The sequence below is a fragment of the Herpailurus yagouaroundi genome, unplaced genomic scaffold (assembly GCF_014898765.1).
Source record: "Herpailurus yagouaroundi ecotype Mexico unplaced genomic scaffold, PumYag 248, whole genome shotgun sequence".
NCBI lineage: Eukaryota > Metazoa > Chordata > Mammalia > Carnivora > Felidae > Herpailurus > Herpailurus yagouaroundi.
The window spans coordinates 966,755-993,060 of record NW_024412465.1 but is presented as its reverse complement, the minus strand read 5'-3'; the positions used below and the strand labels follow the sequence as shown (position 1 = coordinate 993,060).

The 26,306-nt window shown below is 41.4% G+C and overlaps 1 long non-coding RNA gene across 1 annotated transcript in view; it reads left to right on the top strand.

Moving 5' to 3' along the window:
* LOC121020178 (uncharacterized) overlaps positions 1–26,306 on the top strand; it is a 528,280-nt gene that overhangs the window by 501,635 nt on the left and 339 nt on the right. The gene's annotated exons all lie outside the window — the stretch shown is intronic.

Below are 26,306 nucleotides of genomic sequence, written 5' to 3'. Positions count from 1 at the left end.
CATTTCCACTTGAAATACTTGTGGGAAATGAATGGAGGCATAGGCCGTAGAGAAAACGGTGGCACTTAACCACGTAATCCCAGGAGGGCAACCTGGGTTGGGACACTTGGGTTGCTTCTATATCGTAACTCTTGTAAATAATGCTGCTTCCTGAAAGCACTGTCAGCATGCTCTCACTGTTTTCACTGCCCTTACTCACCCGTGTTTCGTGTTTTACGGCCACGACATTGGCACTTGGCAGGCACTTGGCATTCTCCTTTTCCAGTTGGTGGAAGAAAGCAGAAAGTTGCATCCATAACGGATGGTGGAATCTGCTGTGGAAGCTCAGGAGACGTTATTCCACAGGGTTATTTTCAACTTAGACTGTGACTTCTTTGTCACGGTCTTTCCTCAACCTGATGAACATGTGCACTTTTGGAGGGTTTCAGCTTTGCGTTCTTTCTTGTTGCTTGTCAATGCTGCTTTAAAACCTGTACTTTGTGTCCTGGTTACAATCATTTTTGGTCTACATGAATATTTCTTTAAATTTTTTTTAACGTTTATTTATTTTTGAGACAGGGAGAGACAGAGCATGAACAGGGGAGGGTCACAGAGAGGGAGACACAGAATCTGAAACAGGCTCCAGGCTCTGAGCTGTCAGCACAGAGCCCGACGCGGGGCTCAAACTCACGGACCGCGAGATCATGACCCGAGCCGAAGTCGGCCGCTTAACCGACTGAGCCACCCAGGCACCCCATGAATATTTTTTTAAAAAGAGACATAATGAGGGGCGCCTGCGTGGCTCAGGTGGTTGGGCGTCCCGACTCAGCTCAGGTTGTGATCTCGCAGTTCATGAGTTCAAGCCCTGCATCAACACTTCTATACATTACTCAGTGCTCATCATGATAAGTGCTCTCTCAATCCCCTTCACTGTTTTACCCATTCCCCTCCTACCCATCTACCCTCTGGTGACCACCTTTCTCTGTAGTTAAGAGTCTAGTTTTTTCGGGGCGCCTGGGTGGCGCAGTCGGTTAAGCGGCCGACTTCAGCCAGGTCACGATCTCGCGGTCCGTGAGTTCGAGCCCCGCATCAGGCTCTGGGTTGATGGCTCGGAGCCTGGAGCCTCTTTCCAATTCTGTGTCTCCCTCTCTCTCTGCCCCTCCCCCGTTCATGCTCTGTCTCTCTCTGTCCCAAAAATAAATAAACGTTGAAAAAAAATTTTTTTTTTAAAAAAAGAGTCTAGTTTTTTGTGTGTGTTTTTGTTTTGTTGTTGTTTGGTTTGTCTCCTTTTTCTGTGTTCATTTGTTTTGTTTCTTAAATCCCATATATGAGTAAAATGATATTCTCTCACTGACTTATTTCACTTAACATCATACTCTCTACATCTATCCATATTATTGCAATGACCAGATTTCATTCTTTTTCATGTCTCAGTAATACTCCATTGTGTGTGTATGAATACACCGCACACCTTTTTTCTTTTCTTCAAATGACTGTTGAATTTATTTGCTTGATCAGTAATAGTCCCGGAAAAATTAGTTAACACTGAGACAACTGGAATAAAATACTAATTTTAAAAATCCATGACACCTTGAGGGGCACCTGGCTGGCTCAGTCAGTGGAACATGTGACTCTTGATCTCTAGGTTCTGAGTTCGGGCCCCACGTTCCGTGTAGACTTTACTTAAATAAATACACTTTTAAAAAAATCCATAATGCCATGACAAGAATTAGAGTTTACCAAAGCAAAAAAAGATACCTTCAATCCTGCCAGTAAATACAAAATTAATGTAATATGATCAGCAGCAAGAAGGCTTTTATATGTTTATACTTGACATGTGACCATATTTCAGTCACCATAATGTGTCCTCCAATTAAAAAAAAATAGTACACTGATTTTCTGTAACAAAGTTGAGAAGGTCAAGGCCTAAGGGTGGTGAGACCAGACCTGGGGCCTCCTACGTGCAAGGCACACACTCTCTCACTCAGCTACACCCCCTCCTGTGTCACATCTTCTTTATCAATTCATTCATCAATATCAACGGACACTTGGGTTGCTTCTATATCGTAACTCTTGTAAATAATGCTGCTGTAAACATAGGGGTGCATATAGCTTTTCAAATTAGCCTTTTTGTATTCTTTGGGTAAATACCCACTAGTGCCATTGTTGGACCGTAGGGCAGTTCTGGTTTTAACTTTTTGAGAAAGCTTCATACTGTTTTCCAGAGTGGCTGCACCAGTTTGCATTCCTACCAGCAATGCAAAAGGGTTCCCCTTTCTCAGCATACACTCACCAATACCTGTTGTTTCTTGTGTTGTTATTGTTAGCCATTCTGACAGGTGTGAGGTGGTATCTTATTATGGTTTTCATTTGCATTTCCCTGATGATAAGTGATGTTGAGCATCCTTTCGTGTGTCTTTGGCCATCTGGATGTCTTTGGAGACATGCCTGTTCATGTCCTCTGCTCATTTTTTAATTGGATTATTTTTTATTTTTTGGTGTTCAGTTGTAGAAGTTCTTTATGTATTTTGGGTACTAACCCCTTATCACACAGGGTATTTGCAAATATCTTGTCCCATTCAGTAATTGTCTTTTACTTTTGTTGATGGTTTCCTTTGCTGTGCAGAAGCTTTTTATTTTGATGTAGTCCCAGTAGTTTATTTTTGCTTTTGTTTCTCTTGCAGGAGACAGATCTAGAAAAATGTTGCTGATGTGAGAGAAATTACTGCCTGTGCCCTCTTCTAGGATTTTTATGGTTTCAGATCTTACATTTAGGTCTTTCATCCATTTTGACTTTATTTTTGTGTCCGGTGTAAGAAAGCGGTCCAGTTTCATTCTTCTTTGTGCAACTCTCCACTCTTCCCAAGACCATTGTATGTCATTGCCTCCTTTGTCAAAGATTAATTGACCATATATAATCATGGGTTTATTTCTGGGCTCTCTATTCTGTTCCACTGATTTTTGTGTCTGTTTTTGTGCCCATACCATGCTGTTTTGATGACTACAGCTTTGCAGTATATCTTGAAATCTGGGATTGTGATGCCTCCAGTTTTGTTCTTCTTTCTCAAGATTGCTTTGGCTATTTGGAGTCTTTTGTGTTTCCATACAGATTTTAGGATTGTTTGTTTTACTTCTGTGAAAAATACTGGTAGTATTTTAATAGGGGTTGGATTAGGTCTGCCGATTGCTTTGGGTAATAAGGAAATTTTAACAATATTTGTTCTTCTAATCCATGAGCATGCAATGTCTTTCCATGTGTTTGTGTCTTCAGTTTCTTTCATCAGTGTTTTATACTTTTCAGAGTACAAGTCTTTGACCTCCTGGTTAAGTTTATTCCTAGGTGTTTTATTTAAAGACTGCTTTTTTTTAATTTTTTTTTTCAACGTTTATTTATTTTTGGGACAGAGAGAGACAGAGCATGAACAGGGGAGGGGCAGAGAGAGAGGGAGACACAGAATCGGAAACAGGCTCCAGGCTCTGAGCCATCAGCCCAGAGCCCGACGCGGGGCTCGAACTCACGGACCGCGAGATCGTGACCTGGCTGAAGTCGGACGCTTAACCGACTGCGCCACCCAGGCGCCCCTAAAGACTGCTTTTTAAAAAAATAGCCAAACAATAACTCCTTCTGCCTGAAATATTCCCTAAACATGAAAAATATTTCTTATACATGAGCCCAGCTGGGTGTCCTGTCCTTTCCATAGCTTCAGATAAGCTTGTTAGTACTTGATCACATGAAGAAGATTGGATTTGTTGTAATGACAAAAATCTCATGGTTCTATGCCAAACATTGAAATACAGCATGAAGCACTTGCTGAAAAAAAAAAATTTTTTTGATGCAGTGTTTTAAAGGTGTACAGACAAAACAAACAAAAACTGAAGGAAACCAGTTGTCTGTCATGTTTCAGATGACATATATTGAAATATGAATCAGTTCTTCATTAACGTTCAGCCATCTGGTTACTCATGGTTAGTTACTAGGGAGGCTACGACATGGTTAGTAAGGGAAGCTGACAGATGCTACATTCATTCTTCCTCCTAGCTGCTTTTCCAACAGCCAATTAAAATATGTTAGAAATGTTAGATATCCCACTGTACTTCAGTATACTATTTGTTCTCTCTAAAACTTAATCCACAGGATTCCAAATGCATTGTATAACTTTTATCATTATGCTTCAACATAAATAATTAGCACAGTTTAGAGAAGTAAAAGAATATAAATGTAAATAAAAATTCCCCACGTAAGCAAAATTTAAAAATGCTTTTGTTTCGTATAAAAACCTAGACGTGCAAATGATTTCAGAAAAATGACCTATATTTTTTGCACATAGAATCACATTTATAAATCTTTTTCTTAAAAGTAATTGAAATGACCGTCCTTAACACTATACATTTAAACTTTGCACGCAGAGGATGTAGCAAGGGATGTTCATTTGATTAATTATTGCTTCATGTTGCTATCTAGGATAGAAACCACACGATGTGTGTAACAGACGTGTTCTTTGAGTAGCATGGATTCCTATCAACTTGCTAAACATCAGGATACCTCAGAAGGCTCTTTGTTGCCACAGAGCTTATATGCATTAGTAAGTTTTATGTTCTGGATATGAAAAAAAATCTGTTCACAGACATAGCAGACCTAAAATTTATGCTGCCAAAATCAGGATTTGAAAGACGCTCAAGAAAGACTTCTCATTTCCCAGTATGCGGCCAGAGTTTGCCTTTGACAGGTTGTGTTTCTACTTGATAGATCAGTGGCTTGGGGTTTACCGAGGATTTCAGAATGAAATTTACTGAAGTCATCCGGGGAAGGTCATCAGAACATCAAGGGGCTTCCATCAACAGAGCGCTTAGATAGTTATCTGGGTCTTTCAGCGTTGCATATACCCATTTGATGAAGGTTACATAAGATGGGTTGGTCTGCAAAGCATTGCTTAAATAGAGCGATTGCAACAAGCAGGCTTTTGTCCACGGCAGGACTCCTTGTCCATCTCAGATGACAACCCTTAGGGCACGTCTCCTGGCAGCACTCGCTTGCACATGCCCACCATCGCTCTGCAATCTGACACTGCCTCTACGTAGACATTGTCCTAACGCAGAAACTCTCGAGCACGGAGGGGTGAAAGGAACGTGGGTTCTATGTGATGGATTGGTAATGATGCCACTGTAATTCAGCTGAATCTTGGGGGAGAATGGGACCAATGTTTGGCATTGTGCTTTCATACAAACCAGCAAAGAAAAGTGAGTTTTTTAAATGCTGTTTCACTTGGCACGTAATCCCACTCTTTGTGTTTTGTCGGATAGCTCGTGTGTGTATCTATCATGGCTTCAAAAGTAAAACAAATATATTTAAACAATAAAGCGCTTGCAGGGAAAAACTAAGTAGGATTTATTTCTGCTCAAGACAGATTTTCCCACATGTAACAACCACGTCCAAAGAACTTATAAAACTGTCCTTGGTTTTACAGTGATAAATGGAAAACATTGGGTCTTTCAATCAAACAAGGTATCAAGATTGTTTATTGTGGTTGCTTTTCGTGTTAAGCAATGAATTGCAAAATAAGTTACTGCAGTATATAGATAACACTCAAATAAACATGCCACTAGTGGAGAAAGGGCATATTTTTCCAGGAACCAATATTTTCTCCCTTCTTCATTTTTTCTAATGTTGATCAAAACAATCTTCTGGCAAATTCAGTTTTGTTTTTTGTTTTTGTTTTTTTAAAAGGCTCTGTGTGTGTGTCTGTGTGTCTGTGTAGATAGACATTGTAGATGTATGTATCTGCTGTGTTGTTAACAATACAAGACCGGGAAGGTGGAAATCAATGCTTGTCAAAACAATCCTTTAGCAAGTTTAGTTTTTTAAAAGAGGACCGTTTATGTACTTGTATAGAGATAGATAGACAGATAGATAGATAGATAGATAGATAGAGGTGTATAGGCATAAAGAGAGGCATAGAGATATAGAGTTATAGATACACATTTATAGATAAATAGATAAACAATATGTATATATCTGAGACTTTATGAACAATAAAAGACTGGGAAGACAAATTAATTCATTTACAATAAGCTCCCATTAGTTTTCCCTGTAGTCTGTCTGTTGATCTTTAACTGTACCTCAGAAACATCCTGTGTCCACATTCATATTAGGATGATTTTTGTTCTCTGTCTTATTTGCTTCCTCTGGTGTTCTGGGTCACAGAGAAAATCCAAGTTCCTTCCAATGCTGCTTGGTACCAATTTCACAGTGAAGAGGCAGTGGGAGCACTGGGAGGAAAGGGCAGTGGTCTCTCTCATTTTTAAATCTTTATTGGTCTCTCTTAAGAGTCACTAAGAAATATTCCTCCTTAGGAGGCCACTCCTGAATAGCTCGGAACAGAAAAAGATGACCAGGAAACAGCTTTCTGCACACAACAAAGGTTTTTGCTACTACATAGTATGTTTGAATATCATATCAAGGAGACACCTAACATGTCCACCAGAATCAACCTCAGCACCAAACAGTTCCTGGTCCCTGGGGCAGATGCTGGTGGCCACCATCTTGAAGGTTGGAATCCCAGTAGGGGTTATGTAAGAATTCAGGCAAAAACCTCTTTTATCTCTTCGTGAATCCTTGATTCATTTCACGTTTATTAATTCATTAAATAAACATTCATGAAATGCTGATTTCTTGGATAAATGGCTGGAGCATTGCGTAACCAGAATAAGGACCACCCTAGATAATTCTCATGTCCATATAGTGCAGGTGCATTTCAACTGAACGAAATGCTACGAAAATGTATTTCCTTTCTTGGTACCCCAGGAAATGTCCTCCCATCCACAAAGTGAACTTCAAAGTGTGGAAGGAGTTTTGTGTGTGTGTGTGTGTGTGTGTGTGTGTTTATTCCCTTCTGGAGGTCATCCCATAGGCAGCCCCAGTTGGGCTGACGGTCCTCAGTGTAGGGTGGGGTTCATAAAACAACCGATTGGGATGTAGGAAGAATGCATGAGAACTTACACTGACATGTATATCTACCTGAGTAATTAAGAGAGTGATTAAGATGTATTGATCCATGACATCTGGCTTGATGTTGACACCTCGTGTGACAGATGGGATGTATCTTGGGCTTGGAATGCAAGATATCCTGAGGGCAAGTTGGGAATTTGCACAGCAGGAGGAGCCCAGAGCAGGCTTTTCCTTAACTGCCAACTTTTTGCCTGATGTGACATACACACAGTTGAGTAGATTTGCCGATTATTTCACGTAGGTTTAACTAATCTAGCCCCTCAAATTGATATGTAGCTTAAAACCCTCCTGTAAAAGAATTGTGGATTGAATATATGTATCCATCTATCAAGTCCCAAAGAGTTGGATAAGAGCACAGCTGGGTCTCCTGTTTAATCCTAGTAGAAACTTATCATGATGAGGTCCACACAATGACCATCTAATGAGATCTGAGAAGCAGTCACCCACCAGATGTGAAGTTACCAAGAGCATTATTTTAAAAAAATTTTTAATGTTTACTTATTTTTGAGAGAGAGAGAGACAAAGTGTGAGTGGGGGGAGACAAAGTGTGAGGGGGGAGGGGCAGAGAGCAAGACACAGAACATGAAGCAGGCTCCAGGCTCTGAGCTGTCAACACAGAGCCCAATGCAGGGCTTGAACTCACAAACCATGAGATCATGACCTGAGCTGAAGTCAGATGCTCAACCGACTGAGCCACCCAGGTGCCCCTGAAATGTGAATTTACATACAATATTGTGAGTTATGAACCTTCTCCTCGTATATGTTATGTATTGAAATAATTACTAATTAGATTACTAAGCCAACATAATGAGCAAGACAGTTGGATATTAGAGATGATACATATTTTAGTGAGAATAGAAATGAATACACATCACTTACACATAAAAATACATGGAAAAATACTTTTACCTTATAATTTATGTCAACCTCATCCTTTTTCTTTTTTTTTAACATTTTTTTTTAATGTTTATTTATTTTTGAGAGACAGACAGAGCATAAGTGGAAGAGGAGCAGAGAGAGAGGGAGACACAGAATCTGAAGCAGGCTCCAGGCTCCGACCTGTCAGCACAGAGCCTGACGCGAGGCTGGAACTCATGAACCGTGAGATCACGACCTGAGTGAAAGTCGGATGCTCAACCGACTGAGCCACCTAGGTGCTCCAACCTCATCCTTTTTCTACTTCTGTGTTGGTTGTTGTTTGTTTTCTTCTTTGATGCTTATTTATTTTAAGAGAGAGAGAGCGTGCACATGAGGTGAGGACAGGCAGAGAGAGAGGGAGACAGAGAATCCCAAGCAGGCCTCGCACTGGCTTGAACTCACACACTGCGAGGTCATCACCTGAACCAAAATCAAGAGTCAGGCACTGAACCAACCGAGCCACCCGGGTGGCCCTCTGTGTTGGTTTTACAAAGAAATGGAATGTGAATATAGTAACGCGTGCCATAACTTAGAGTGTAACAAATACCAACAAACTAAAGATGAAGCTCTAAAATGTCCTACTCGTGGGAGTAAGTGAACAAAAACTGATTGGAGCCCATGGTTGTGCTTGCTGAGGAGAGGGGTCTGTGAGAGCAAAGCCCACCTCCCGCAGTGTTTCAGATGACATTCTCCTCTGTCATTCCCTCTCTGTGAAACTGCTACTTTATGGTTCACAGGAGCCTTCCTGGTGTTTTTTGTGAAGTATAAGAAACAGTTGCTAACATCCTGCTCTAAGATTTTCTGAAATCCCCAAAATAATTGCCTCTAATGATGCCCTCTGCTTCAGACCCTGGGGGTGCGCCTCATCAGACAGGGAAACTGGTATAAACATAAAGGTGTGTCCGCTTTTTATAAAAATGGGCCTTAGCCATTTGAGAACATCTACCCACATCCATCCTGCTTCAGGTGAAACTGGGAAGGGGCTGCAGAAACAGCTCTTTCTAAAGAGGAAAACCTCTCTCTTTCAGATATTTGGTTACATTGTCCAACCAAAAAAAAAAAAAAAAAAAAAAACAAAAACAAAAACAAAACACACGGGACTCCCTTCGTCTGCAGTGAGATCTCCCCTCCACTCCTGCTACAAAAATCCCCCCCAAGCCTCAGTCCTAATACATCATCCACCCCTCCATCCTCTCTCTCCACCTGAGATTCACCTGCACCCCCATTCCAATCCCAGGCAGTTAGAATGGGCCCATCTTTTTTTACTTGAGTAGAGTTGACACACAATGTGGCACGAGTTTCAGGTGTACAACGTGATGATTTCATAAGTTTATGCACTGTGCTGTGTTCACCACGGCATAACTACCATCTGTCCCACGACACCACTGTTACTTACCACAGTTTCCTCGTCCATTCATCTACTGTGAGGCATTTAGGCTGCTTCCATGTATTGCCTATTGTAAACAATGCTTCAGTAAACATAGGGTGTGTATAGCTTTTCAAATCAATGTCTTTGTTTTCCCTGGGTAAATACCCAAAGGTCGAATTACTGGATTATTTGGTATTTCTATTTTGTATGTTTTTGAGGAAGCTTCATACGGTTTTCCAGAGTGGCTGCCCCAATTTGCATTCCTGCCAACAGTGCACGAGGGGTCCTTTTTCTCCACATCCTCACCAACACTTCTTGCTTTTGATTTTAGCCGTCTGACAGGTATGAGGTGATATTCTGTGGTCGCTTTGATTTGTTTCTCTGATGAGTGATGTTGAGTATCTTTTCGTGTGTCTGATGGCCATCTGGATGTCTTTGGAGAAATGCATGTTGATGTCCTCTACTTATTTTTTTAATTGGGTTATTTGTTTTCTGGTGTTTGGTTGTAGAAGTTCTTTATTTTGGATACTAACCCCTTACCACACAGGCTATTGGCAAATATCTTGTCCCATTCAGTAATTGTCTTTTACTTTTGTTGACGGCTTGCTTTGCTATGCATCTTTTTACCTTGATGTAGTCCCAACAGTTTGTTTTCACTTTTGTCTCCCTTGCCTCTGGAAACAGACCTAGAAAAATTAGGCTATAGCTGATGTCAGAGAAATTACTGCCTATGCCCTCTTCTAGGATTTTTGTAGTTTCAGATCTTATATTTAGGTCTTTAATCCATTTTGAGTCTATTTTTTATGTCTGATGTAAGAAAGTGGTCCAGTTCATTCTTTTGCATGTAGCGGTTCTGTTTACCCAACACCATTTGTCAAAGAGACTGTCCTTTTACCATTGTATACTCTTGCCTTCTTTGTTGAAGATGAATTGACTGTATACTGGTGGGTTTATTTCTAGGCTCTCTCTTCTGTTCCACAGATCTTTGTGTCTGTTTTTTTGCCCATACCATACTGTTGTGATGACTACAGCTTTGCAACGTATCTTAACAGCTGGGACTGTGATACCTCCAAGTTTTGTTCTTCTTTCTCACGATTGCTTTGGCTACTTAGGGTCTTTTGTGTTTCCATACAGATTTTAGGATTGCTTGTTTTAGTTCCATGAAAAATTCTGGTGGTATTTAAATAGGGGTTGCATTAGGTCTGTAGATCACTTTGGGTAATATGGAAATTTTAACAATATTTGTTCTTCCAATCCATGAGCATGGAATGTCTTTCCATGTGTTTGTGTCTTCAATTTCTTTCATCAGTGTTGCAAACTTTTCAGAGTACAAGTCTTTGACCTCCTGGTTAAATTTACTCCTGGGTATTTTACATGTTTGATGCAGTTGTAGATGGGATGTTTTCTTAATTTCTCCTTCTGGTTCTTTATTATTGGTGTATAGAAATGCAAAAGATTTCTGTATGTTGATTTTGTATACTGTGACTTACCTGAATTTATGTATCAGTTCTAGCATTTTTTTATGGAGTCTTTCGGGTTTTCTGCATAGAGTATCGTGTTGTCTGCAAATAGTGACTTCATCCTTGCCAATCTGAATTCCTTTTATTTCTTTGTGTTGTCTGTTTGCTGTGGCTGATGGTTGCTTCAGTTTGAACCCATTCTTTACCCCTCTCCCCACCTTGTTTTTGGTATATGGGGTCATACTTTGCACCTTTTTATTTTGTGAATTCCTTGACTGATTTTTATCAATATACTTATCAATTTTATTGCTTTTGTGCTTCCTCCTTTTTTTTTACTCCTACTCATGTTTTTTCCTTTCCACTCAAAGAGTCCCCTTTAAAATTTCTTGTAAGTCTGGTTTAGTGGATGAACTATTTTAACTTTTGTTTGTCTGAGAAACTCTTTATCTCCCCCTCTATCCTGAATGACAGCCTTGTTGGATAGGGTATTGTTGGTTGCAGGTTTTTTCTTTCAGCACTTTGCATTTATCATGCCACTGCCTTCTAGCCTGCAAAGTTTCTGCTGAAAAATCTGCTCATAGCCTTATCAGATTTACTTTGTATGTAAGTGTTTTCTTTTCTTTTGATGCTTTAAAAATGTTATCCTTATCACTACTCTTTGCCATTTTAATTACTGTATGTCTTGGTGTGGACCTCCTTGGGTTGATTTTGTTGGGGGCTGTCTGTGCCTCCTGGATCTGGATTTCTGTTTCCTTCCCCAGATTTAGGAAGTTTCCAGATATTGTTTCTTCAAATAATAATAACTCTGCCACCTTTTCTTGCTCTTCTTCGGTGATCCCTATAATGTCGGTACTATTATGCTTGATGTTGTCACTGAGTTCCCTAAGTCAGTTCTCATTTTTTATAACTCATATTTATTTCTCCTGCTCAGCCTGATTGCTTTCCACCACTCTTCTCCTCCAGGTCACTGATCTGTTCTTCTGCTTCCTCTAGTCTCCTATTTATTCCATCTCAGGTATTTCTAATTTTAATTATTGAGTCCTTCATCTCTGATTGTTTTCTTTTTAAGTTTTCTCTTTGTTGAATTTCTCACTGAGAGCCTCCACTCTTTTCTCAAGTCCAGTGAGTATTTTACCATAACTTAAATTCTCTATCGGGTGTATTGCTCACATCTGTTTATCTCCCTTGCTGTGATTTTGTCCTATTCTTTCATCTGGGACATATTCCTCTGTCTCCTCATTTTGTGTAACTCTCTGTTTCTATGTGTTAGGTAAGTCAGCCACATATCCTGCTCTTGAAAGTAGTGTCCATATGAAAAAGAAGTCCTATAGGGCTGTGCAGTATAGTGTCCTCTGTTCACCAGGACCTGACACTTCTGGGGTGTCTCCTATGCATTTTGAATGCACCCTACTATCATGGCTGAGCCACTTTTCCCTTCAGTGCAGTCGTCTGCAATGGCTCTCTACCCGTTGTGGGCAGTTTGGTCCGTGTGTTATTTGTGGGCCAGTCTGGGCCCACATTTGGCTCAAGTGAGTCAGACCAGGTGTTTGCTAGAGATGCAGTAGCACAGAATGCAAGATACTTTCCCTGTGTTGTTCCCAGAGAAGTTTTTGCTGGTGAGCAGAGACTAGAGTCAGGCCGGAGGTCTGCCCCCAGCCCACTCCTAAGGCCACATTCAGACTGATGTGTGTGGTTACCTTCCCCTCTCCCTGGGGCAGGAGTCACTCTGACACTGCCAGGTTTTGTTCCTCTATTTTTAAATAAAAAATTGTAAAGGGGAAAAAAAAAAGTTGGCAGGTGGAGCCACTGGACATTAACAATAACGAGTGGCCAGTGAGCAGATCCAAAATTGCTAGAGCTCTCTGGTAAGAGAGGATATCAAATGAAAGCAACATTAGATATTATTTCTTAACCAACATATTCACATTCTGAAAGCATTATCGTAGACAGTGTTGACAAACAGGTGGGGAAATGGGGTGACACAGAAAATTGTGCTATGACTATCAGCTTCTGAAATAAATTACATATTCTGGAATCTGTTTTAAATGTTCCAATAATACCTACAGGTGTACCTACAGATATACGTACAAGGAGATATATGTACTCATGTTCATATTTAAACATAGGTTTAGGGGCACCTGGGTGGCTCAGTCAGTGAAGCGTCTGACTTCAGCTCAGGTCATGATCTCACAGTTGGTGGGTTCAAGACCCCGCGTCGGGCTCTGTCCTGACACTGTGCAGTCTGGTTTGGATTCTGTGTCTCCCTGTCTCTCTGCCCCCCCCCCCCCATGCTCTGTCTCTCTGTCCAAAATAAATAAAAAAAACTTTAAATATACATTTAAGTAAATTTATAATTTAAAAATACATTTATATTTAAATGTAAAGTTAAATAGTAAGACACACACACAAATTACAGGGTGGGGATCTACACATGAACACAGATAGAAGTACAAGGACTTATACATGAACAAGAATATAATGACAAATTTGGGGAAAACCAACCCTCAAACTCCATCCGTAGGAAAAAGGTTATACAATTTATGGTTTTCCAATCAGTGACATTCTAATTACAAAGAATGTCTAGATTTATGTGCATGGGCATGGAAAGATCAATAAGACGTTAATAGATGAGAAGGCACGTTGGAGAACAATGTGTGTGGTTTGATTGAGTTTTCATAAAAAGGCTTCACTCCGTAGAAGCCTGGAGGGAAGGATACAGTGGGAAGCTGAAAATGTCAGTAATGAGCGGCTCCCGGAAGCTGAGGAGTCAGGGGGTAGAAAATGGGAAATTTTATATTGAGTCTGTCTTCGTCTACTATGTGGATGTGTTATTCTGAGAACGTGAAATTCAGGCACTAGGGAAGCAGATCAGTGGTTCCCAGACATGTCGACATCTGAATTAAAATTGCCGGTAGAATTGAGGTTGATCCTCTGCTGACTTGAAAATAGGGAAATTAGCCCGGATCATCTGGATGGGCCCAGTGTCAATACTGGACCCACACTGTGGAACAGAGAAGCAGAAGAGAAGGCAGGGGTAATGTGGTGCGAGAAGCACTCAACCGCAGGACAGCTGGGGCGGTGGGAAGAGGGGTCTCACACCAAGCATGCAGGCGGCCCGCAAGAGGAGGACCAGCGCAGAAAACAGGTTCCCAGGATCGGGCTCCCTCCTCAGGTTTTCTGGGCCTGTTGCACCAAGGACACAGGCTATCTTTGTGTATAGTTTACAGCATGCCAAGCACAAAGGTTTCGCTGCAGAGGGAGAGAAAGAGAAAGGAATGGGGAGGTGGGAGGGAGAGAGAGAATTAACTCAGGGTATTCTCCAATTCCATTTGTTGTATAGGAAGGTCTGGAAGACCATGGAATCGTGGATGCAGGGCTTGAACCCACAAACTGTGAGATCATGACCTGAGCCAAAGGACTTCAACCGACTGAGCCACCCAGGTGCGCCCAGAATTTGACTTTCTTAGAAAACAAAAAACAAACAAACAAACAAACAAAAACCATCACATGGGGAAGAATTCCTGCACTGGTCACCACACTGAATTCTCCGCTTTACCCTGGGTGGCCCTGGGAGCACACCGCCAGGCCATCTGCATGCAGACCATTGTCTGCCTTCCCAACTGGGCTCCAGCTTCAGGATGGAATCCCTGTGTGTTTGCCATCAGATAGTCCACTCAGAGCTCCCACCCCCATTCCTAATTAACGGCTCATCACTGAACTGGGCCGTCAGCTCCTGCAGGCATCCCTGGGTTGACAAAGCTTTATTTATGGCTGCAGATAAACTCTTTTCCTTTATGCCAGAAGTGGCTGCAAGGCCCCCTCCCAGCTGCAAAGCCCAGCCTTTGTTTCTGTGACTAAAGACTTCTTGCCTTTGGAATCTGGACAGACATCAAGAAATCTGCGTGCAGCCAAGTCCGAACTGTTCTGGGGGAATAGGAGGCAATAGACAACAGCTACACAACAAAAACCGACCTTCGCCAACGATTTCTTAAGGCAGTAAAACATTCATGCAAAAGGTTCACCTTTTCAAGACTTTCCAGAGACAAGCGCCATGCATCTCCATAAAATACGCGTTTCGGGTTCTCAGATGCGCTCTGCTCCGCTACAGTGAAATGCATGTTGATTTAAGCCGATCTCACGTAACGTGGCGGGGTGCCGTTGGCTTCCTGCAGATGCCAGGCCCCTTGGCAGGACGGAGACTCTGTTCTCCGTCACTCCTCCCCGGTGTTTTCCTTTGCTTTTTACAGGTGCTGGGTTGTCATCAACTGGATAAATGCTGGTGTTTTGGCTCCGGGCCTTCCTTGAGGAAGCTGGCATTTGCCCAGATGACAGTACAGCACCTGTAGACGCTCAGCAGTGAAGGTACAAAGTGGCCTTTGTGCACACAGCGGTGGGGTGCTCCCGCCTGCACGTGGGAGGCAGCAGCGGGACCAGCCTTTGCCTCTCCTGGCATGTCAGCAGAATCTGGCCGGGGCTTCGGTTTGGTAACACTTCTGGGAGCCTCCGTGAGAGAGCCACAGGACACTCTGATATATGATGCTGGCAGGGAACCACAGCTCGTTGGCATCTTCTCCACCCTGGAACCAGAGTCACGCCCGCCATTTTGGACGAAGGAAGTGTTGTTGTAAGTGACTCTGATAACAAAGGAGACACGAATATGCTTTGCGTCACGGGTCCTGGAAAGGCTAGCACATCTTTTATCAACCACTCCCTCTGGCGTGACTACCTTTGGGAACAGAGTTCCAGTAAGTACTTCCATTATTAAATCTTAAATCATTGCATACAACAAAGCTGGAAAAGAGTTGTAACCATCTTCATGTGGACAAACAGTAATACTCATCAATCTACTCATCAGTCAATGAATGAACCGTTTTTAAATTAAGGAAGATAATTGCTTAATGATATGTACATTGATCATTTGACATAATTCATCCAGTAACACTTCTTTCTATACAAATAAACTTATTTGTTTATAATAAACACAGTTTACTATAAATTTATTTCTATACAAATGCAGTAAAAAAAAAATTGGGAAGCATTCACCCCCGTAAAATGTTCACAAACATGCACCTTCACCTTACAGTCTGACTTAGCAGATACTGAATACTCAGCAAGCTGGTACTGAGCCAAACACACAAACCTCAGCATTTATATTCCAAACCAGAATGTGTAGTCATACCCAGCCTGCAAAAGGAGCTTTTTAGTTCAGAAGACCTCCAGCCGAGACTTCTAAATTTACCATCAGATTGGCCACTTGACAGGAAATGATGACAAGGGGGGACCATGCAAATATTTGCCAACCCCAACGTGGTGCATCATTGCTAACAAAAGAGAAGACTACACAAATACTGTACTTTCATTCAAGTCTTGACTAAGTCCTTAAAAGTATGCCTCCTGAAGGTTCACAAATGCACTCAGAACTAAAAAAGCAAGGATAATTTTCCATGTAAAATAATAAAACAATTAAGATTTCTGTCCTGTCTGGTTAAGGGAGGGAGGAAAGGAAAAAGGGAAAGATTTTGTAGGAGAACTTAAACTTTACCCATATTGTGATTAATATACAGGCCAGTCGGCACACCCAAGTGGCAGTTCAAGAAAAGCTAGGTTGCAATCACGTTGCAGAAGTGATCGGTTCAGCACCGAAGTTTGGATAACCCTGTAAGGCAGTGGTAGTCGCTGTGGCTGCATATTAGAATCAATTCGGGGGGCGCCTGGGTGGCGCAGTCGGTTAAGCGTCCGACTTCAGCCAGGTCACAATCTCGCGGTCCGTGAGTTCGAGCCCCGCGTCGGGCTCTGGGCTGATGGCTCAGAGCCTGGAGCCTGCTTCCGATTCTGTGTCTCCCTCTCTCTCTGCCCCTCCCCTGTTCATACTCTGTCTCTCTCTGTCCCAAAAATAAATAAAAAACGTTGAAAAAAAAATTTAAAAAGAATCAATTCGGAAGCTCTTAAAACATTCCACCATGAAGATCTGATGGAATCCGTCAGGTGTAACTCCAAAACCAAAAACAAAACAGGAAACACACACAAACCCTTCTATGTATCAAGTCACATTGACATTTGACTTGATCTCCATGTATACATAAACGTATTTACTATCGCATACATTCAGAATCGTATACATTTCATACATATATGCATAGTATTTCACACACGCACATAACATCATGTGCTTACTTACAGGCTACCTAGTCCCTTTTTAAAAAATTGCAATTACAGTCTAGTTAAGATACAGGGTTATATTAGTTTTAAGTGCACAATGTAGTGATTCAACAATTCTATACATTGCTCAGTGCTCATCACGATAAGTGTGCTCTTACTCTCCATCACCATGTGAACCCATCCCCCACCCACCTCCCCTCCGGTAACCACCAGTTTGTTCTCTAGAGTTAAGAGTCTGTTTGGCTTGCCTTTCTTTGTTGATTCATTCTATTTTCCAAACTCTAGATAGGTGTGAAATCACGTGGTAGTTGCCTTTCTCTGGGTGACTTATTTCACTCAGCATTGGACCCACCTGTGTCATTGTAAATGGCAACATTTCATTATTTTTGATGGTTGAGTAACATCTCATTGTATAAAAATACCCCATCTTCTTTATCCATTCAGTGGACACTTGGGCTGCTTCCATAATTTAGCCACTGTAAATAATGCTACATTAAACATAGGGGTGCATATACCTTTTCAAATTAGTGTTTTTGTAGGGTTGGTTTTTTTTTTGGTAGATAACCCATTAGTGCAATTACTGGGTCATAGGGTAGTTCTATTTTTAATTTTTTGAGGGACCTCCGTACTGTTTTCCAAAGTGATTGCACCAGTTTACATTCCCATCAACAGTGCACAAGACTTCTTTTTTCTCCAGATCCTTGCCAACACCTGTTGTTTCCTGTGTTCCTGATTTTAGCTATTCTGACAGGTGTGAGGTGATATCTCTTCATGGTTTTGATTTGCATTTCCTTGATGATGAATGATATTGAGCATCTTTTCATGTGTCTGTTGGCCATCTGTATGTTTTCTTTGAGGAAATGTCTGTTCTTGTCTTCTGCCCATTTTTTAATTGGATTATTTGGGGCATTTTGATGTTCACTTATATGTTATTTATATATTTTGGATACTAACCCTTTACTGGATATATCACTTGCAAATATCTCCTCCCATTCAGTAGGTTGTCTTTTAGTTTTGTTGATGGTTTCCTTTCCTGTGGAGAAGCTTTTTATTCTGAGGTAGTCCAAATGGCTTATTTTTCATTTTGTTTCCCTTGCCTCAGGAAACATATCTAGAAAAATGTTGCTACAGCCTATGTCATCTGTTCTACTGATCTGCATGTCTGTCTTTGTGTTAGTGCCATACTGTTTTGATTACTACAGCTTTGTAGTGTATCTTGAAATATGGGATTGTCATTCCTCCGGTTCTTATTTTTGAAGATTGCTCTGGCTGTTTCTAGGAGGATTTGTTGTAACTCTGTGAAAGAGGCAGCTGGTATTTTGATAGAGACTGTGTTAAATCTGTAGATTGCTTTAGGTGGTATGGAAATTTTAACAATCTTTGTCTTCCAATCTGTGACCATGGAGTATCTTTCCATTTGTTTGTGCTGTCTTCAGTTTCTTTTATCAAAGTTTTATAGTTTTCAGAGTATAGGTCTTTCACCTCTTTGGTTAAGTTTACTCCTAGATGTTTACATTTTTGGTGCAATTGTAAATGGGACTGTTTTCTTAATTTCTCTTTCTGCTACTTCATTGTTAGTATACACAAATGAAATGGATTTTTTTTTAATTTATTGTCGAGTTGACTAAGATACAGTATATACAGTGTGCTCTTGGTTTTGGAGGTAGATTCCCATGGTGCATCGCTAACATCCAACACCCAGTGCTCATCCCAACAAGTCCCCTTTTCAATGCCCATCACTCATTTTCCCCTCTCCCCCACCCCCATCAACCCTCAGTTTGTTCTCTGTATTTAAGAGTCTCTTATGGTTTGCCTCCCTCTCTGTTTGAACCTGTTTTTTCCCCTCCCCCTCCCCCATGGCCTTCTGTTAAATTTCTCAAGATCCACATATGAGAGAAAACCTATGGTATCTTTCTCTGCCTGACATATTTCACTTAGCATAATACCCTCCAGTTCCATTGCTGCAAATGGCCAGAGTTCATTCTTTCTCATTGCCAAGTAGTATTCCATTGTATATATAAACCACATCTTCTTTATCCGTTCATCAGTTGATGGACATTAAGGCTCTTTCCATAATTTTTCTATTGTTTAAAGTGCTGCTCTAAATATTGAGAAACAACTGCCCCTATGCATCAGCACTCCTGTATCCCTTGGGTAAATTCCTAGCAGTGCTATTTCTGGGTCATAGGACAGATCTATTTTTAATTTTTTGAGGAACCTCCACACTGTTTTCCAGAGCGGCTGCACCAGTTTGCATTCCCACCAACAGTGCAAGAGGGTTCCTGTATGAAACGGATTTCTGTGTATCGATATTGTATCATACAACCTTACTGAATTCCTTTGTTACTCCTACTAGTCTTTAGTGTTTTCTCCATATAATGTCATGTCATCTGCAAATAGGGAAAGTTCTACTTCTTCCTCTAACCTGGATACATTTTCTTTCTTTTCCTTTTCTGATTTCTATGGCTAGAACCTCCAGTACTGCGCTGAATAGAAGTGGTGGGAGTGGACATCCTTGTGTTGTTCTGGATCTTAGGGGAAAGCTGAAATTTTTTCACCACTGAGCATGATGTTAGCTGTTGATTTTTCACAGATGCCCTTTATTATGTTGAAGTGTAGTCCCTCTAAATCTACTTTGTTGAGGGTTTTTATCATGAATGGATGTTCTACTCTGCCAAGTGCTTTTTTTGTATCTATTGAAATGATCATATGGTTTTTATTCTTTCTCTTGTTGAGAGATGTGATGTTATCACATTGATTAATTTGCGAATATTGAACCTTCCTTGCATCCCAGGAATAAATCCCACTTGGCCACAGTGAATAAATTTTTTAATGTATTGTTGGATTTTTCTGCTACTGTTTTGTTGAGGATGTTTGCACATGTTTATCAGAGACATTAGCCTGTGGTTCCCTTTTTTTATGGTGTTTTTATCTGGTTTTGATATCAAGGTAATGCTGGCCTTAGAGAATGAATTTGGAAGGTCTCCTTTCTCTTCTATTTTTTGGCATAGCTTGCAAAGAATAGTTTGGTAGAATTTCTCTGTGAAGCTACCTGCTCCTGGACTTTTGGTTCTTGGGAGGTTTTAATTTTTTTTTTTTTTATTTCAGTATAGTTAACATACATCGTTATATTAGGGTCATCTTGGGAGCTTTTTTGATTACTGATTCAATTTCATTTCTGGCAATCAGGCTGTTCGAATGATATATTTCTTTTTAAATATATTTTTATGAACATTTTTTTACATTTAAATTTTACTTAATATACAATGCAATATTGGTTTCAGGAGTAGAATTCACTGGTTTCTCACTTACATATCTATATCTTTCTGAGTCAGTTGTGGGAGATATATGTTTCAAAGAATTTATCCATTTGTTCTAGGCTGTCCAATTTGTTGGCATATAATATTTTATAATATTCTCTTATAAATCCTTTGTATTTCTACGCTGTTGGTTGCTTATTTCTCCTCTTTAACCTCTGATTTTACTTGAATCCTCTCTCCCTCTTTATTCATTTACTCATTTATTTATATTTTGATGAATGTGGCTAAAGGTTTATCAGTTTTGTCGATCTGTTCAAACAGCCAGTTCCTGGTTTCATTGATCTGTTCTTTTGGGTTTTTTAGTTTCTATTTTGTTTCTTTCTGCTGTAATCTTTATTGTTTCCTTCCTTCTACTGTTTTTGGGTTTTCTTTGTTCTTTGTATAGCTTATTTAGTTGTAAGTTTAGGTTGTTTCTTTATGATTTTTCTTGCTTCTTGAGGTAGACTTATATCGCTATAAACTTCCCTCCTGGATTACCTTTTGCTGCACCCCAAAGATTTTTGACCGTTTCATTTTGTCTGCCTGTGGTTTTTTTTTCCCCCCTCTTTGATTTCCTGGTTGATCCATTCATCATTTAGTAACATCTGATTTAACCTCCATGTGTTTGGGTTCTTTCCAGATTTTCTACTGTGGTTGATTTCTAGTTTCATGGCATTATGGTCAGAAACAATATATGACGTGACTTTAGCTATTTTTATTTTGTTGACACTTGTTTTGTGGCTTGACATGTGATCTTTTCTGGATAATATTCCAAGTGTTCTTCAAAAGAATGTGTCTTCTGCTGTTTTAAGATGGAATGTTTTGAATATATCAGATCCTTCTGGTCCAGTGTATCATTCAAAGCTACTGTTTTCTTGTTGATTTTCTGTTTGGATGATGTATCCATAGACATAAGTGGGGTATTTATGTTTGTTTTTAGGTGTTTTATGTATTTGGATGCTTTTATGATGGGTGCATAAATATTTGCAATTGTTATATCTTGTTGGATTGTCCTCTTTATGATTAGAGAGTGTCTTTCTTTGTTTCTTGTTACAGTCTGTTTCAAACTCTATTTTGTCCATATAAGCATTGGTACTCAGGCTTTCGTATCACTTCCATTTGCGTGATAAATGCTTTTCCATCACTTCACTTTCTGTCTTCATGTGTCCTTAGGTCTGAAATGAGTTTTTTGTAGGCAGCATGTAGATGGATTTTTTTTTTTATCCATTCCGCCATCCTGTATCATTTGATGGGAGCATGTAGTCTCTTTACATTCAAAGTATTTATTGATAGCTATGTATTTATTGTCATTTTGCTACTCGCTGTATGGTTTTTCTGGTTCTTCTCTGTTCCTCTCTTCTCTTGCTCTGTTCTCAGTTACTTGGCTTTCTTTAGTGACATACTTGGATTCCCTTCTCTATTTTTTACATATCTGTTACTGATTTTTGATTTGTGGTTACATTAGGTTTGCATATAACATCTTATGCATATAGCAGTATATATTTTGTAGGTAGTTGGTTATGTTCGTACCATTTTTTAATGTTTATTTTTATTTTTGACAGAGAGACAGAGCATGAGTGGGGGAGGGGCAGAGAGAGAGGGAGACACAGAATCCGAAGCAAGCTCCAGGCTCTGAGCTGTCAGCACAGAGCCCGACATGGGGCTCGAACTCACAGACTGCAAGATCATGGCCTGAGCCGAAGTTAGACACTCCCATCAACTGAGCCACCCAGACACCCCTGTACCATTTTTTAAATAATTTTTAAAAAATGTTTATTTATATTTGAGAGAGAGAGAGCAGGGGAAGGGCAGAGAGAGAAGGAGACACAGAATCTGAAGCAGGCTTCAGGCTCTGAGCTGTCAGCATGGAGCCCGATGCGGGGCTCAAACCCATGAACTGTGAGATCATGACCTGCGCTGAAGTCAGACGCTTAACAGACTGAGCCACCCAGATGCCCCTATACCCTTTTTTAAAATGTTTAATGTTTATTTACCTTTGAGAGAGAGAGAGAGAGAGAGAGCGCACACTGGTGGGGGAGGGACAGAGAGAGGGAGACACAGAATCCGAAGCAGACACCAGGCTCTGAGCCGTCAGCACAGAGCCCAATGCGGGGCTTGAAACCACGGACCGTGAGATCGTGACCTGAGTCAAAGTCGGACGCCCAACCGACTGAGCCACCCAGGCGCCCCCATTTGTACCCATTCTTTACTCCTCTCCCCCGTGACACACGTTTTATGTATATGGTATCACACTTTACATCCTTTTATTTTGTGAATCCCTTGATTGATTTTTATAGATATACTTACTTTAACTGCTTCCGTGCTCCTCCTTTCCTTACTCCTGCTTATGGTCTTTCCTTTCCATTCAAAACTATGCCTTTAACATTTATTGTAGGGCTGGTTTGGTGGTGGGAATGGTGCCCACCAGCTCTTTAGTTCTTGAAGAAGTCTCCTGAGGATTTGTGCCCTTCTATCCTGTGCTCCTAGATTAGTCAACACATCTCCCTCCCATATACCCCAGTTGTTGTTCAAACCGTTGCTTCTATGTTGTACCTCAACAGTTCTTTGTTATGCTGCCACTTGATGGGCAAAGACTGAGTTTCCTCTCACCCTCTGGCTCTCCCAGAGCCGAGCCTGGTGATGTTTAAAATTCTAGGTGTTAAGCCCCAGGATTGTTAGAACTTAGAAGTCACGTGCCTCTGGTTTTCAAAGCCAAACATTATGGGTATTTGTTTTCCCCATGTGGGTCCCCAGAGCTGGGGAGTGCCTGCTCTGGTTTCTCCTCCTCTCCCTTCTCTGTACCCGCAGTGTCCCTCCCTCCCTCAGACAGTCCTGCAGGTGTTTGGTTCCCGAACACGTCTCTGCCCTTCCTATTCTCAACACGGCCTCTTTTCTACATTTAGTTGTGGAGAGTCTTGGGTCATTTCCTGGCTTATTTACACTCATATGGGTGCATTCATATGATTATAGCTGTAGGACGAGGGGAGCCTAGGATCCTCCTTTCTGCCATGCTGTACACAGTACCTTTTGTAACTTGAGCTTATGGAGGACAGGCTGACAGGCAGAAGAGTCTAGTGGCCTGATACTCATGGCCCAGGTTCATTTTCAGACTTTGTAACTCACTAGCTACCTGATCTGGAGCTGACTTAACTTGTATCTCACTTTCCTCAGCTTTAACATGCTGCCATCCCCTTAGGATGATTGAAGAAATGAATGAACTCATGCAGATAGCACACTTAGCCAAGTGCCTCACTGTTACTGCGCCCTCAGTAAATGTTAGCTGTAGGGGTTAATTCTATTAGCTGTTTCCCTTGTAAACTACAGAGAGGGCCTTATGATCGACCCAGCGCAATACCCAGAGGGTGCACTCAAGGAAGGCATGAGGAATGGTTTCCATTATTCGTGATGCAGCCAATTGCTTTTGATGGGCTGTCGTTTGAGATGAGGAAGGAGATATCTAGGACAAAGAGGTCAATCAGAATCAGTTTTGGATTGCACACAGTCTGGGGCTGGAAGTTCACGGACAGATCGGTTCTAATTGGCTGTCTTTGACTACATGTAAATCACTACAAGCTGCCTCTCTGAAAGCTGTTTCACCAGGCCAGAAAAGATTATAATTTCCACTAACGGCACATTAGAATATCCGAGCTGTGTCTGACCACCTATATGTTGTATCAGTATGTGCCACAGTAAATCCCCAGGTACCAAGAGAAGACTGGGCTATCTCTAGGTATACCTGCGTCTGTCTACACGTGGGACTATCTGCATGTGTACTCAGTGTCTGTGTGTCTGTCTTCGCATATGATTCAGTGAAGCATAAAGTGTGGTCAGAAAACTTCACTCCGGTGCAATCCAATTGTATGCTACGGTAGGACTCTGTACTCCTTCAGCTTTGCGAGCGGGAATGTCTATACCATTTGTCGTTCATTCGTATCTTCCCATCGTCTGGAAGAGCGGTTCTCCACATCAGGCACATACGAGAATTAGCTGGGGAATTAGCTTTCAAACAGCTCTGTTGTCCACACGTCACTCCACGTCTGAAGGTACCAGAAGACACTGGCCTTCTTCAAAGCCTCCCAGGGGATTCAAGTAGGCAGCCAGTTCTGAGAGCCACTGACCCAGGGTCATGCTAATAACCAGGGGCGATCATTCAAAACTCAATCTTTACGTGTTACAGTAATCTGAGACTGGAAACTTCCCTACTTTGGGCAGCGTTTACTGTTGTAGATAATGAATTTCAGTTTCCTTTTTTTTTTTTTTTTCTTTCTCAAAGCTACTTGTAGACCATGGATATGCACCTGGATTACTGTTAGTCCATGAAATGACTTTTCAAATCTATACATTTTAATTACAGTTAAATTTAGTTTCACTGAACAAGACCGGTTTCTCAGACATGCAGCCTCTTCACCATGACGTATACCTGTGCATATAGGTAAATATATTAGGGATACAGATGTATCTATATTAGGATTGCTAACATTTGTTTTCTATCGAAGTAAGAGTCATGTAAACACAAAGTGTTAAAAGTGTGCAACCCAGTAGCATTTGGTACATTCGCAATGTTGTGCAACCATATCCTGTAGGTACAGAGCATTTCCATTAACTCCAGAGGGAGGTCCTGTGCCTGTGGAGCAGTCACTGGCATGCCCCCACCCCGAGCTCCTGGCGACCACCCATCTGCCTTCTGCATGGGGACTTCCCCAGTCCAGACGTCTGATAAAAATGCAGGCATACAGGGGTGCCCGGCCGGCTCGGTCGGTTGAGCGTCCGGCCTTGGCTCAGGTCATGATCTCACAGTTCATGAGTTCGAGCCCCACATCAGGCTCTCTGCTGTCAGCACGGAGCCTGCTTCAGATCCTCTGTCCCCTTCTCTCTCGGCCCCTCCCCCACTCACGGCCTCTCTCTCTCTCTCTCTCTCTCTCTCTCTCTCTGTCTCTCTCTCAAAAATAAACATTTAAAAAATGCAGTCCTACAGTATGTGGCCTTTGGGGTCTGGATTCGTACATGTTATTGCTAATTGTTTTTAAAGAACCTGTCACCATTGTGATTTGAAAATTCCGCAGTGATGTTCAGAACATGTTTCTGTCTGGGGCTCACCTGCCAGTATGAGTCTTATCACTGTGGCTTCCAAAACACTGTGGCCCCAATCTGTTGGCTTCCCTGCACATCTGTGACCGTTGCATTTTAATCCGCAATCCCGTCTTTGCCAGGACAAAGGCCACGTCTTCGGCCTGATCTGCCCCTTTATTTTTCTTCACACCAGCTCTTCTGCCCATGGCCGCCAGGTTGATCTTTAAAAATATTCGCGAGACCTTGAACTTCCTATCCTGGCCTCTCTCTCCCTGCATCCCACAGCGTCTCAGCTCCCCACCTCTGAGCATTTCCATTTATTATTATTTGCTGTTCATTTATTGTCCTATCTTATCTATCACGCCTCTGCCTACTTTGAGGAAGAAAGCAAACGGGGAGCTTTCCTTTTGTAGGCAATGTCCCACCTCTAGAACAGGACCAGGTACACAGCAGAAACTGAGGGAATGTTTGTCGAATGAATGTATAAATCAAGTGGGTGATTTTATGGAGGAAGGAGAAGATTGAGGTTCCCCTGGAGAACACCACGCTATTCCTCACTCTTTATGTGGTGGCATTTGGCTCATTCAGAGCAGATAGATATGCTGATGTCCCAGTGGGAAGTACAGGAAAGGCTCACAATTGTCCTTGGATGCTGGAAACGGGGAGCTCTGAATACAGTGCATGGTGTTGGAAACCACAGAGGCAGGGACGAGGACTAAGAGAAGTTCGTACCTCTAGCCTTGTATGCATGCATGGGGGAGGGGGACACTTTGAATTGTAGACTATTGACAAAAAATGCCACCAAAGCCATCAGCAATAACAGCCGTAAGTAAATACTATGAAAGAAATCTCAAGTGTCATCGCCAGGCCCCAGAATACTTTCATTAGGATGAAGTACGTTTGCCACACCTCAAATTCCATTCATACTGACTTTTTGACTCTTGCTGGGAACATGGGAAAAAAATGGAAAAACAAAAGTGTGGTTTTTTTTTTTTTTTTTTTTTTTAATAAATGAGTCTAGTCCACCGGGCAGGTGTAAGGATACT